Source organism: Maylandia zebra, linkage group LG22 (assembly GCF_041146795.1).
Source record: "Maylandia zebra isolate NMK-2024a linkage group LG22, Mzebra_GT3a, whole genome shotgun sequence".
NCBI lineage: Eukaryota > Metazoa > Chordata > Actinopteri > Cichliformes > Cichlidae > Maylandia > Maylandia zebra.
Genome location: NC_135187.1, coordinates 18,860,499 through 18,874,664, shown reverse-complemented (window position 1 = coordinate 18,874,664; position 14,166 = coordinate 18,860,499). Strand labels below are relative to the sequence as shown.

General features: G+C 42.1%; 1 protein-coding gene across 6 annotated transcripts in view; it reads right to left on the bottom strand.

Moving 5' to 3' along the window:
* runx1t1 (RUNX1 partner transcriptional co-repressor 1) overlaps positions 1-14,166 on the bottom strand; it is a 65,372-nt gene that overhangs the window by 23,136 nt on the left and 28,070 nt on the right. The window contains exon 1 of one of the 6 annotated variants that reach the window (XM_076879176.1): positions 11,008-11,055. The exons of the other annotated variants lie outside the window; for them this stretch is intronic. The gene's annotated coding sequence lies outside the window, so the exon portion shown is untranslated. Of the gene's footprint in view, positions 1-11,007; positions 11,056-14,166 lie in introns of those variants that run through there. 6 annotated transcript variants of the gene reach the window in all.

The window sequence follows — 14,166 nt, the reverse complement described above, 5'->3', positions numbered from 1 at the left end:
TGGAGATCTGTGTGCCTCTGCTTTGGCTGCTTCTCCCCGTGACAGAAGATAGGTGGATCATAAAAGGTATTTATATATAAATGATATAAAGAGAAGAGCCAAAAAAGCCACCAACTTTTCTTTGGCCAAGCTCATTTAATACATTTTTGAGGACGCCATTAATGCTGAACAGGTTTTTGAAGCAATTTATGCTGCCATCCAGATGGCACTGATGTGATGACATGTCAGGAAGACAATGATAAACCAGATTCTAGCTTTATTACAACAGCATTGGTTTGCCTTGCAGTTCAGTTGTGTCACCAGATAAAAAGATTTGGCGCAATATGGAAAAATACAACAAATTAGCTCTCAAACTTACAAGCAGATGAAATCGCACACCAAGCGAGAACGGGAAAATATTTTGATTCCCAAACTATGGCAGTTCCCGATCGCTTATCGTGTTGTTAAAAGAAGAGGTGATGCAACACGGTCGTAAACAGGAGCCCATCATTTTTTTTTAATGAGCATTTATTTTTCCAAATCTTCACAGTTAGAACATATGCTCTTGATAAGCTGTTGCTATTCAAAAAGAGCTGAATTATTCTCGTTGATTAATGGAAATCGTGCAAATGTATGCCTACAAAAACGACACAAATGCACGTACAGTACAAAGGGCAGCAGAATTTATTTTGATGACAAAATGTTTGTGAGGAGCCCCAGAGAGACTCGATGTGGAAAGAGATGGCTCCCCTCATCTTACGCATTTGGCACACAGTGTCTGACTTTGAAATGAGAAATGAGAGTGAGCAAGCAGAGACACACAGACAGACACCTGAGAGAGAAGCATAAATCTGCAGTGAGTCCGGGTCTCATTCCACCACCATCTGTGCCATCCTGCAGCCCACACCCCTTCCCCGTCCCAGCTAATGACTGCAGTGCTCATTACACTCAAACTAATACACATACTCACTCTCACACTGCCTTAATGCTTGAATCTCTGGATAGTATATTCACATCTGTTTGAGACAGCATCACAGCAGACAACCAGATAGCCTATAAACTAATTAGACATTAAATAAAACAGTCAAACAAAACACTAAAGACGACAGTTTTTTTTAAGCAAAACATTTTCTCGGACATGACCGTTTCCACTTAATAAATTTGCTTTGTGCTCACCAGTTAAATGACCATATAAAATGTGCAAGACAAGATATACAACTTCTCTCTGCAACAGCAGTAACAAGCCTATCACAAAGTGAACAGACTCTTATCAAATGTATCTGTGGCACAGTGTGAAAAGGAGGAAGGAGGAGCTGCAAGAGAAAGTAAAGTATTATCTATGACATTGGGAACTTTGCTGTAACCAGTGTGAATAGATCTGATTTGACTCCAAAATGCATCACAGTGTGGTAAAAGTGCAAAGATATTGTGCATGTTCCCCCCCCGGGTGTTTCCCATCATTCATTTGACCAAAATCCCAAAATGTGTTTGTGAGTACGTTTTTAATGCGTATGTTGTTACACCATCTTATATTTTCACTTCTGTTCCTCTGGAAATTTTTAAAGCATTTGTGCATTCAACTAAGTAAAGCATATACTACATACGCCACAGAACACAAATAGTAAACGTTGGCCTTGGTGCTTTCTGATTGCTTGGATCCACAGTGCCATAATGTTACGTTTAGGTAAAAAGAAGGAGAAATACTGCCGTGAGAGAGACAGAGGAGCCTAAGCCTGTTAGCCAGGCCCAAATCTCAAAAGCACTGCAGCCAAAGTGCACTGTGACGAAGTATGTGTGAAGTATTTTAGTCACGCCAGCTTGACTTTAGAAGACAGGCGAGTGAGAGATGGAGATGTCACCAAAATTCTAAAAAGTGCTCCAAATCTCTGCCTGCGATTGAACGTTTAGGGCTTCTTTATTTATTCAACATGTTTGGAAAGTAAGCCGAAGGAATTTCAGGTAGCTCGATAAAAGAATCAATGCTGTAACAAGACATACAACATGTCGGCGCGAATCATCATGACCAGCAGCCTGTTCAAGAACAACGATTAGCTTCTCCAGGCTTTCACATACAAAGAAACAAAGGTTTATTTTAATTTAATTAAGCTGTAGCTGCTAGGGTAATTGTGTGTAATCACAAAGAAATAATCATAAGTCATTTTTGCCCAAGATATTCAAAACTGTAAAGGATTTTCCAGTAATCCCTAAGATTCTTACACTCAGATGATCAAAAAAGAGGAAAGGAGGGATAAAGACAGCACTCCTGCCTTCTAACTGTCCTATCATTGTCAACTGAAGAGTACCTGGGAGGATTGAATACATTTGTCTCACACCACACTGGCACATATTAGAGACCGTGTGACTCTTATGGATGCAGGAAGGCAACTAAAAGCCAGATGACCTTGAGCCTAAAATGCTTTTAGGGTCACATTCAGTTACACCATCAATGCAGAACACAGAGATGTAAGATTACTACTGACTTAGCTTTAACTTGGTGATGGAGAGCTTGCTTGGAATTTAGAGGAAAAGGTTGCACATTGCACAGCAGAGCACTATGATTGGATACAAAGTGCATATTAGTGGGAAAAATTTGATTAGCTAAGCAGAGAACAGAGGAAGGGAGGTTAAAGAAAAGTCAATATGAAAAGAAAAGTATAGCGAGCAGAGAGACTATTGAACCCTTTCTACTTACTGTCCTTTACATTGACTCTCCTGCTTCCACTGTCTTTCTACCTCTTTCCTTGCGCACCCACACAAACAACCTTTCCTGCCCAGACTGTGAAAGCTTTACTGCTCCAATTTCACCATAATATGAAAAAATCTGGACTATTTATTTTATAAACTCAAGACATAGCTAGTGGAAACGTATAGTCTTACCTCTGGCTGCCAGCTATCATATCCTCTATACTTTCCTAAAATATGATCTACGAAAATACAAGGTCATTAAAAAAGATGGCTCGGTGACAGGACCCAAGGTAATTCATAATTTTCCAGTCAAACAAAAAGGCCCTGCATGTATATACTTAACAAGCATAAATTAAATAAAGCCGCTATATCACACATGGTTGTGCTTATTCTGTTTCAATGGCTCGTGCTTTCCAAAGGTCTGTATGGTGCTTTTTTTTCTATAATTGTGTGATAATTTCTGGCTCAGTTCACTTCATCTATAAGTTCTGTATAGAAAGGCTGCAAATCAGGAAACTTTGTGATTAGTTAGGAAAATGGATACACAAAATGGCTCGCATCAGCACAACGCTATCTGAAATAGACTTTTAGTAACGCCTTATTAAACAAAATCCATATTATAATATTATGATATAACAGGATGCAGTTTTTCCACCAAGTAGAACAACTAGAATTGGAGCATTTTTACAGCTGCAGCACCATGACTTAAAAAAAGATACAATTTTCAACATTACAAGCCTATAACATGTCTATTTGATGCACAATATGTAATACGTAACTTCAAATCCACGCGGACTCCTGCATGGAACTCTGGGCCCTGCGGTGGTATGAAAAGATGAGTTTGGTTACAGGCTTGTAATTGGAGAATAACACCTGGGTCAATGTCGTGATTGGATGGTAGTCATCAGCTAGAGATGAGGGAAACAAACCCTGAAAGCATTCAAAACTCATCTGCTGTCCCTCAGGTAAAGAAGATGAAGGATGAAGAATGAATTAGTGTGAAACCTTTGCACACACACACACACACACACACACACACATGCGTACACACACGTGTATCCAGGCAATAACAGTTTCTTGCACACACAAACCCCCACACAAAGTTACAGGTATGTGACTTACAAACAGCATCGTCTGTCTCTGGTTTGATTGCAAAGTACATAACCAGAATAACATCAATGGCTTCATACTAACCAACAAAGGCGGCATCCAGCTATTCACTCTACAATTGCTATGCCCCTTGAATCAATGGCAATTCTCCCTACACAAGGTAATTTACCCAGTTTTGGGAAAAAAATACAGATACATCTTAAAACTCTAGCACGTTCCTGAAAACAAGTCAAAGCAAACCTTACACCTGTGTGCTATCCATTTTCATGAGCCAATATGTCACGTATACTGTTAAATTAAAAAAAATATGTATCAGAGCTGAAGGACAATCAGACAGGCTCATTTTATTACATAGCTGAACGATAGGAAGTACTCCCTCCCTCATGCATAATTCAATCCAAAAAGCACCCTTAAACAACCTTGAAAAAGTTGGGCTTCTCAAGTGTAATACACCATGTTAGAAGTTAATGGACAGGCACATGCATTGTCCATTTATTAGGCCTGTTAGTGAATCGCCGGTTACATCATGTAGGGATAACATCAGATCTGTGGCCAGACGACGGTACTCCAGGAGTGGACAGGTATTGATGTGCGGAGCTTTAATGGAAAGGGGGGTGATGAGTGCTTTGACTTTGGCTAACTCACTTTACGGCTTCTCAGAAGTGCTGTTGTCTAGGAATTAATGGATTGAAGAGGATGAGAACAGTTGTTGAAGAGGCACCAATTAGCTATGAAGGCACACAAGAGTCTCTCCAATGTGTGCTGTTTCACTAGCACACTTTATGCATGCCGAGGTGCTGAGCTTATCGATCACGCTAGATGACAGGGATTAATGTCTCGCGGAAATTGTAGTTTTTTACTTGTAGGCCTTAAACCTATACTGGTCATGTTTGACTTTTCTGTGTCGTTTCTGGGATGCTTAGAACTCGAATTGCACTGCTGGAAATAGTTTATTTTGATGCACCTGCTGTTTTCTTTGCAAATTCGCATCATAGGATTGTTTTTTCGTTTTTCCTGCAGTATATAAAAATTGGTGTATCTCCAAAATAAAACTATGAAGACACTCAAAATAAATTTCCTGTTGTTGTAAACTATTTTTTGCAACTTTTTTGTATTTAAAGCTTTGAGGGATAAACCTCTTAAATTTCTCCAAGTAGAAATATATGTAAAAAATACAAAAAACGATTTTCAATTTTTTTGTAGTTTATTGCACTTTTTTTGCAATTAATGTAGTTACTATGGACTTAATGCATACATATTATTAAAATATGGGCTATAACAGTTGTATAGCAACTTGAAATGCTCCCACAAATGGCACTACAACATGTAAAAAAATAATATAAGCTCTGGCGGACTTGGTTCTATAGTAGGTCTTAAAGGGTTAAATAAATATCGTCAAATAATCGAGATCTCAATTTCAGTGAAAATAATCGTGATTATCATTTTTGCCATAATCGAGCAGCCCTACCCTAAAGGAGCTCTTAGCGGAAATATTTGGAATATAGGCGGCCTGAATAAAAGAAAGTTAAAAACTGATGGGAATGTGCGCACAAATGCATATTTCTACTGTGGTATTATATTGAAAGTGTCGAAGGTTATTTCACTGATATCTGACTGAATTAGGATTTTGCATAAGGAGTAGCCTTATATTTGCACGGTCTGCTGTGTATTGAGTCAGCTTGGAGTGTAAGCCACCATTATTCTGCTGGTAGCTCTTTATATCTAAGCACTGCTTACTTGGATTGTCGTTCATTGTCATAAAGGCACACAAAAATTTGAAAAAACAACAACTGCAGACTAAGACAACAGTGACTGAATATGCTGTGTTCTTCAAATCATGCCAAACATCCCTCCCGTTAAAATAACAAAGCAAAGCTCGATCTGCTCTGGTTTGTAACTTTAATCAAACCTAGAAATGAGGCAGAGCCCTGGACAACTACCTGCCACTCACAGGGATGTCTTCACACTTACATCACCCGTTCGCATCGTCCGTGATTACGTGATCCTCAGTGTTTGCAAAAATCGCTCCCTCTTTCTCGCTTTTTTTTTCTTCCTTTCTTCGTCTTTCTCTCCCTCTCGCCCGTACCCTCTTACAGCCGAGCTCAAAGAAAGGAGATTTTATCCCCCCGCTGACTTGTGATACATGCCTTTTCTAAGGTTACACGCAAGTTACATCACTCGCTTAAAACAGGATTGTTGCAATGAACGATATCTAGGAGGAACGTGGTCCCTGAGAAACAGTTCAATATGTTACAGGGAGGACTTTGCTAACCCATAACTCAAGGCAAAAAAAACAATGTGATATCAAAACCTCGCACATTTCATCATCGCACGCAAAACTGGGAGGTCATTTCGTATTCAAATCACCTTGCGAAATGAGAGCAACATTGCCTAACCTTGATATTTTAGATTATTCATCGAGGCCACAATGACTTCAAAGTCTATCATCGGGCGATAGAGTCAAACAATCTCCATTACACACTTCATAAGCTAGAATTGCCTCCGTGTGTACGCGTGGTTCTGCGAATGTGTATGTGTGCGCGCCGAGAGTACCAGTGGAGACCCAGAAAATGATGTGATAACAGTGGCAGTAATATGCCACTTGAGACTACTTCACACAGGCAAATCCCATTCTTCAAAACGACAATGGATTTCAATCATGCTGGGTGAATTTTCGAGAGTTGGCGGCTGTGGCATAAACAATTTACCGTGCGCTGGCGCCTGCGTGAGCGCACAATTGTATTAGTCAGACATACTGTAAGATACCATCATTACATGGAAAAGTGCATGCACACTGGCCCACGTGTGCCTTGAACACACCGGCAACCCTGTAATCTTGATGTGTAATACCCTCACTGGGAACACCGATGTGTAGGTGCTGAAGTGAAAACCACGAGGCACCGAAGCCACAGGACGCCTGTGGCTTGAGCACTGGTCTCCACAACGTGCCCACGGCTGTGCACGATAGAGCCCCCAAGGCGGGTTATTCCAGCACATAGCGCACATTGATGTGTGAAGAGAGGGAGCATGGCGGATAGGTAATTGTGTAGTAATGAAAGAGATGAAACGATACTGAGATGGTGTGATAGTGGTGTGTGGTGATTGCTCTGTGTGCTGGGTACAGATGTGGGGAGTAGGGACCAAAGAGCGGTAAAAGAGAGAGAGAGAATGAAAGGGCAGATGTGTTAAAGAACAGCGCTGGGCGACAGGTAGGATGATTGAGATTCAGACAGAGTACGCAGAGAAACAAGAGGAATCTTGTCTGTATGCAAGTGGAATATCACGCAGACACAGACACACACACATGCACACACACATACATGCACGCACAGCCAGATGGAGCAGTATGCAGAGCATGTCCCATCAAAGTCCACCCGCTTGTCAAGAAGATGTATGGATGCAACGCCCTACCACAAGCCCACAAAAACACAAATACATACACAGACACACAGCTGCAGGGATGCATGTACACACTGATAGCAAAACAACACAATTCTCAGTCCTTCTCACACAGACACACACACGCACACACACATCTGATCTCCATTGTCTTATTTATTTTCCTCCACAGCAGATGCAGTGGATTCAAATGCAGAGGAAAGCAGCACCACCATCAGCGCATCAGTTTTGACTTTATTTTCACCACCTTGTTCTCGCTCCTCGCCTCCTTTTTTCCCCCTCTTTCCTTCGTTACCTTCGTGCTTTTCTCCCCCCACTTTTCTTCCTGTCTTCAGTCAATCCCTTTGCAAACACTCACTGGTGATCACATATTGTTCCTGAAAGTTCACTGTTGGTTTTTGCTTAACGCTTAATATCAGCAACGTTGTCTTAAATTATGCATGTCCAGTGCACACAATGTAGTTTCTGCTTGTTAAAGTCAGCAAACTGTCAATAGCAATTATGTGTTTAATTGCTTTAAACGATTGCTTTACGTGTTCGTTTAACATTTACCACAAATGAAGAAGGTGATGTTGGTTTCCCTCGTGTTAAACATCCATCATTTATATTTCGGTGTAATCAGAGATGGGGTTGAGACATGGACTGATAGTTGAGTCATTTAACACAGTGAAGAAAAAAAAAGAACTAATAACTTCCAATGTTGTCCTGACCGGCCAGCTGGTGAAGTAGTTTAAGAGTCCATCATCTTACTATTGATGTATGTTACACCTGGGTGTTTGCTTCACTGAAATATGGCTCACTGGTGATTCTGGAAGTTTGGGGGTTAAAGGTTGTGTTTACTTGCAATAGATTTGAATGATGAGAATAGGGGACCTGAACTGAATCATATTTATCATTCCCACCCTTTGTGATTATATTAATGATCAGTTTCTTGTGTGCTTGTGCTGCCTGGAGGGGTTGGTTTGGATATCATTTTATAGATACCGATGCCATATCGATTAGATTATTGCTTGGTCATGTATTATCAATTTCTGGTTAACTTTCTATGTGAAGGAAGTACATTGACAACATTTGTACAGCTGTCTAAAAAAGAAAAACACTGTTTAAAGGAAAAGATAATCTTCCCAGGAAATTGAACAATATGGATTCCCATCCCTAATCTTTCCCCGTTGATGAGTGTAACAGTGAAAATGTGGTACAATACAGCACTAAAACTTTGCAAACAGACTGGCTCTGGATCAATGCTGACAGTCTTTTTCATCTCCCACCATATCTTTATTTTTCTCTCAGTGCAACATACGGAGATTTCTCAACTGCACACAGAGGTCTGAGCACCATCTGTTCCACCACACAAACTTTAACACACACATATACGTGCATATATGCATACAAAAACACGTCGATCTTTCAGACCTACACTCACGTTTGCACACATACACACACAGCGGTCAATAAAACATATGTGGTGTATAGCATCAGAAGCTCTTTTTTTTTCTTTCTTTAAGTCAGATTTATAGTAATGTCTGTTTTACCCATCTGTTGAAAAGAAAAAGTCTCACTTGCACAGAGAGGGGAAGCAAGTGTTAAGGAACAATAAAAATGATTCACAGTGCCCGTTATGCATCCTCTCAAATCGAAAGTACTCCTGCCACATCTTGTTGCCAGGCAAAGCTGAACTACGAGCTCTTTTAAAAGTAAAGATGAGCAATGGATGTGTGTGACAGAAGACTAGGGTCGGCGAGAGGTAAAAGTAAAGACAAGCTGCAGAGTGACAAACAGCGAGTTCGGGAGATTTACCGCCATTATGAGCAGAGTTTACCATTATTAAAGTGCTGATGGAAATAGAAATGTTAATTCCATCTGACATTTTTCCACAGTGGGGCCAAACGGGGCTCAACATATTTAGAATACTCCATCAAAGACATCGTTTATTTATATAAAGCTGGCTTGTCATTTTCATTAACAACATGATGTCTAAATAATGATATAAATGGTGTGTTTTGGGGGGAAAAAATAGAATGATGTAAATCACATGTAAGCCTCGGTGAGCCATGTTTGGTCACTTGATGGAAGCCAGCCTATTGGAAACTGCTTTCTGTATACAGTTTGGTTCATTTCTGATGCCATGCTGACACAGAGCAAAGTGAGCCCAAATGGGTCTGGGCGTTTTCCCAGGCAAGACTCTTCGCCAGCAAAGGACTCACACAAAACTCTCAGCACACATCCTAATGCCGATGACACATGGCTTTATTTTCTAAAGCTTCCCACACAGCCAGTCTGTAACCTCTTTAGTCTACAGTGTAGAGCAGCGAAATTGCTTTTTGAACCTCGATATAGGTTGTGCGTTTTGACATGCATATATGTCAGCGCTACAATAACCGCTATGAACAGGCTGCACATTTATACACAAACCCCTTATGAGAACTGTTCAGGTCTGTAGCTCAAGTACAGCTTAAAATCACTCATATAGCCACTCCATCTCTAAACACAAGCACACTAATTCACAATGATACAGGCTCGCATGCATTATTTCCATTTTATGTTCGCTCAATTGGAGATAATACATCTGAATTTCAGGAGCTGGACCACACCTCGGACACTATAAATAACGCATATTTGCTTTTGTTTCCATGAGCCACTCTTGCGCCCCTTTTTTCTCTGCTTGCCAACCTCCTTTAAAGGTATCAGAGTGAATGAGGCCTTTCCCATATCAAACCCTCTGGCCTCTGGCTTTATTATAAATATATGTGGAGTTCCTCGCTACCAATGTGAAGGAATCATGATGATGTTTTAGGTTGTTGCACAGAGAGAGAGGTTCCAAGCTGGTCACTGCATGGCCTGGGCCAGAGGGTACTGACATCTCACAGTTTGACTGCTGCCATGACCTACGTCTGCTAACCAGCAAACCAACCAACAGTTGCGGCGTTACGTTTGTTTGTATGATGTGTGTCCCAGCTGTTATCGTGACTGCAACATGAAGGAAGTAGCAATACTGGAGCACAGCTGGGCACTGCAGCCCACGATTCAGTTGGTATTATCATCACACAGTCTATATCTAACTTGATGTCCTACCCAGATTTATTAGATCCACAGTGCGGATTTCAATAAAATATATAAGATTGCTGAAAGCTTACAGTGTGTTGGAGCCGTAAGCCAGATGGAACCCAATTTGTATCTGTGTGCGTGTCCATGCTGAAAGGAATATTATATAATATATTCCAGGCCTCAGCAGCAAGATCAATTTTCAACAGACAGTAAAGGCCGTCGTGTTTTACATGACAGTTATCTCTTACCACGTGGAGAGAGACGGAGACACCCAGTTAGAGGAAGGATGGATAAAGGGGGCGCATGAGTCGAGTGATATACAATGGACGCTAAGTGAGAGTACAGTTATTTAGTGTGACATGTAGGAAAACAGACATGGATGAAAGGGTGAGGGTTGAAAACAGATGTGGGAAACAGATCAAGAAAGAGCTGAGAAAAGAGAGGTAAGGATGCTGAAGGGAGAGCCTGTAAACAAGAGATAACATTTAAGGCATATGAGACACAGATGGGAAATCAAATACAGGAGGCAGAGGACAAGAACAGAAAAAAGAGGGCATAGGCTAACAGTAAGAGAGTGGGGGTTCCTGGGGGAGAGGGAACAAGCTTGTCTGCCTGGTGTTTTCAAAATATCACATGACGGCTGCCATGTGTTGGAAATTACTGCCGGTTAACTATCTTCCCCAAAACCACTCTGAAAAAATATGTCTGCAATTTATGAAATGTGTTCCAGGGCTGTGCTAAATAGAACCAGATTTGCAAAACAGAGGGAAAAAAACCTTTAGCCCTTACCACCTCTTCTCTGAAAACCACTACTCCTTTGCCTTCTTACTCTCCTTCCCCTTCTACCCCCACTGCTGCCTCCTCTGCCCTGCGGGGGAAGATGTTTAAAAACAGGGTCTTAGTCACATCTGGTGAGCAGGGAGCAGTGGTTGGTGAGACCTTGGATCGGGGCATTTCTAAGCTTACATCGCATGTGTGTGTGTGTGTACCTGTGTTCTTGTGGGTGACACAGTGACTGTGGTTTGCTAATGGCTCTGAGTGGCTGTGAGTAAAGTATGGCTGGAGGCGAAGGTGGCAGAGGGATGGCCTCTGCTTGCGCGCAAACACACACATGCCCAGTGTCACCACAGCCCATTTTAGGTCAGCGATGTGTCTTTGTCTCCTTTCATCTAACTGTTACATCCTTTCTACTGGGCTCTTTCACCTTTCACTGTCTCGCATCCCTGTCAGCACGCAGCCATCTGAGTCCACTGACAGGCGAGAAGAAAGGAGCTAAACATGGCCCACAATACCATTGAAGCATCATTGACAGGACTGTACAGTTCCAGTGTCTACAATCTGCATTTTATTTAAATAATCATGTGTTAATGTGAGATCTTAATCTTTAGTTCAGTAAAAAATAATCATAAACTGGCCATAAATTTTAGGTTTGATACTTTATTTTTAATTTTCCATATACAAATGTGAGATATTATTTGTGACAGTCCATTAGTTTTCTAGCATTTCTGGGTATTAGCATCACATGTTGTCGTCTTTGTTCAGCAGGAGGCGCCTCAGATCGCTATCCTCGCCACATCCATCCCCCGTGTCCATCAAACAGCCTCAGTTTTTCAACCAGCACATCTCTGAACTCTGTCCCCACACCCACGACTGATACTACTAATAGCATCATCAAGACAGTCCCATTGTTTTGCTTTTCTGTGGCAACACAAACACACACACACACACACGCATAGACTCAGACACAGCCTAACCACTCTCCAGTGCTACAGATGGATGCCACCACTCTCTCTGGAGCGTTGCCAGCGCCAGCTAGTGAACAGCTTGCCTGGCACAGTGCTCCACAGTGTGTGTGTGTGTATGTGTGTGTGACAGTGTCTGTGTGTGTATGCCTGCAGAAACAGTAGCGAAATAGCCTAGCACAGATGGGTGGCCAAATTCCCCACCCCTCCCGCATACACACAAGAATACAAACACATGCGCACTGTGACACGCGCACACACATATGCTCCAGAATAGAGACACACATGCGGACGCAAGCACACACACACACACGTGCCTTGGTTCTGCTTTAAGTGTTGTCGACCTGGCGCACACTTGCCGCTCGCACAGCTGCTTCCTCGTTCACACACACGCACGCACACACACAGAGTACACACAGCAGAGGATCACAGTTACACACGCTTCCATACATCTGTACTTACTTTACACGTCCTGTTCATGGCATGCAAAATATAAAATCCACCATCACTCCCGCATCACCCAAGCCCACACACATAGACAGATAAATGTATTCAAACGCATCTGCAACACAGACACACACACGAGCATTCGCACTAACATGGTCTTTTATGTTGGTAGCTATTCAGTGTTGTATGTTTCTGCGTGTTTTCTTCATGCGCACAACGAAAACATCAAGGCGTTCAGCTGGAAAGCCTCCAGTACTGGAAACCTGCCAGCAGAGGCCTATAGATCAGCATGATCATAGCAGTGTGTTAAGACACATCGCTGTTTAGTCAGGGCACAATAAAGTTAAGACATGCAATGAATGAAAGCTCTGCCTGCCACAGCTGACTTTACTAGAATGCAGCAGCGTGCAACTGAAACCATTTAAAATGCCTAAATTGTGACGTGAACTCTTGTGACAGGTTGTCTGATATTGCCTCATGTCTTGACTTTGTGTTTCTGCATTGGCTGCAGCTTCTGTTGTAACATACTCATGAAATGCTGTTCCTGAATGGCGGATTCTAAAAAACCAGGAGGTTTTACATTCATTTAGGGTCAAAGGAACGCTCTCTTGGGATCCAACAAAGCCAGAGAAACTTTACCAATGGAAAAAAGTCAGTAGTTAGACAGCCTGCCAGTCAATGAGCTTAGGCGGCTGGCAGCAGGTACTCTCGCCCCCGGTACATAGGGGAAAGCATGGTGGCGGGCAGTGCCAACTGTGCACTAGGTGGGCGTGCCAGCTCCGCCAGCCTTGCAGTGTCTGTTTGCCAGTGCCATCTGGGAAGAACAGCTCTGCGCACATACAGTACCTCTCCTCAGCTCAGAGGGCACAGACACGCACAGACACACACACATGCATGGATGCACACAAGAAAGCAAGGGCAGACATGCACTCCACATTTATGTAGAATCCACAAATATGCATGGTATGAACAGCGCACACACATATGAAGGTACACACACGCACACACACAGGCACAGCCGGCCGCTGACAGCTCACCATCTGTGCGCTGCCTCTGACTTCTCCCTCTGCTTCGTTCTCTGCCCTTGTTTTTGCTTTCATAAACGCGCGGTCCCTTTCCTCCTTTCCACACTTTCTCTCATCGTTCCCCGTCTTATCAGATGAGTTCTTCAGGCCAGAGATCCCTACGTTATGTCATTGCTACCTGTGCACTGACACTTGACATGTATTTTCTTTGGATTTCTCCCCACGTATAGGATTAGGAAGTGTCATTATTTGGCAGGTTGTTTTCAGGTTGAACTGAGCAAGACAGCGAGTCTACCGAGTCTCTCTGTTTTTTACTTGAGTTGGGCAGTCTGGGCCAATCAGATATATAGATGAGGAACTATAAGATATCCTTAAGTGATTCACTAATACTGAATAAAGTGTGAATGCAGTAAAATCAGGATTAGTCTTTCACTGAGGACACAAACCATCTCTCAGTACACCACATAAGTCATGTAAAATCAAAGAAAGATACTAAAAAAAGTGAGAACAAGAGAAAGAAAATATCAATCTCAGTCTGTTACATAGTGTTCCTCTTCAGAGGAGAGTGAATGAATACGAGAGCAAAAGAGTGAAAACCAATGTAGAGAAAGAAATGAAATGACAAGAGCAGTTTAAATTGATAAGAGTAAAAGGGAGAGGAGAGGAAATAAAGAGGAGGAGGAGAACAGAAGTAGGAAGGTAATATGAGCACAGGACTGTGGAATTCACTTCAA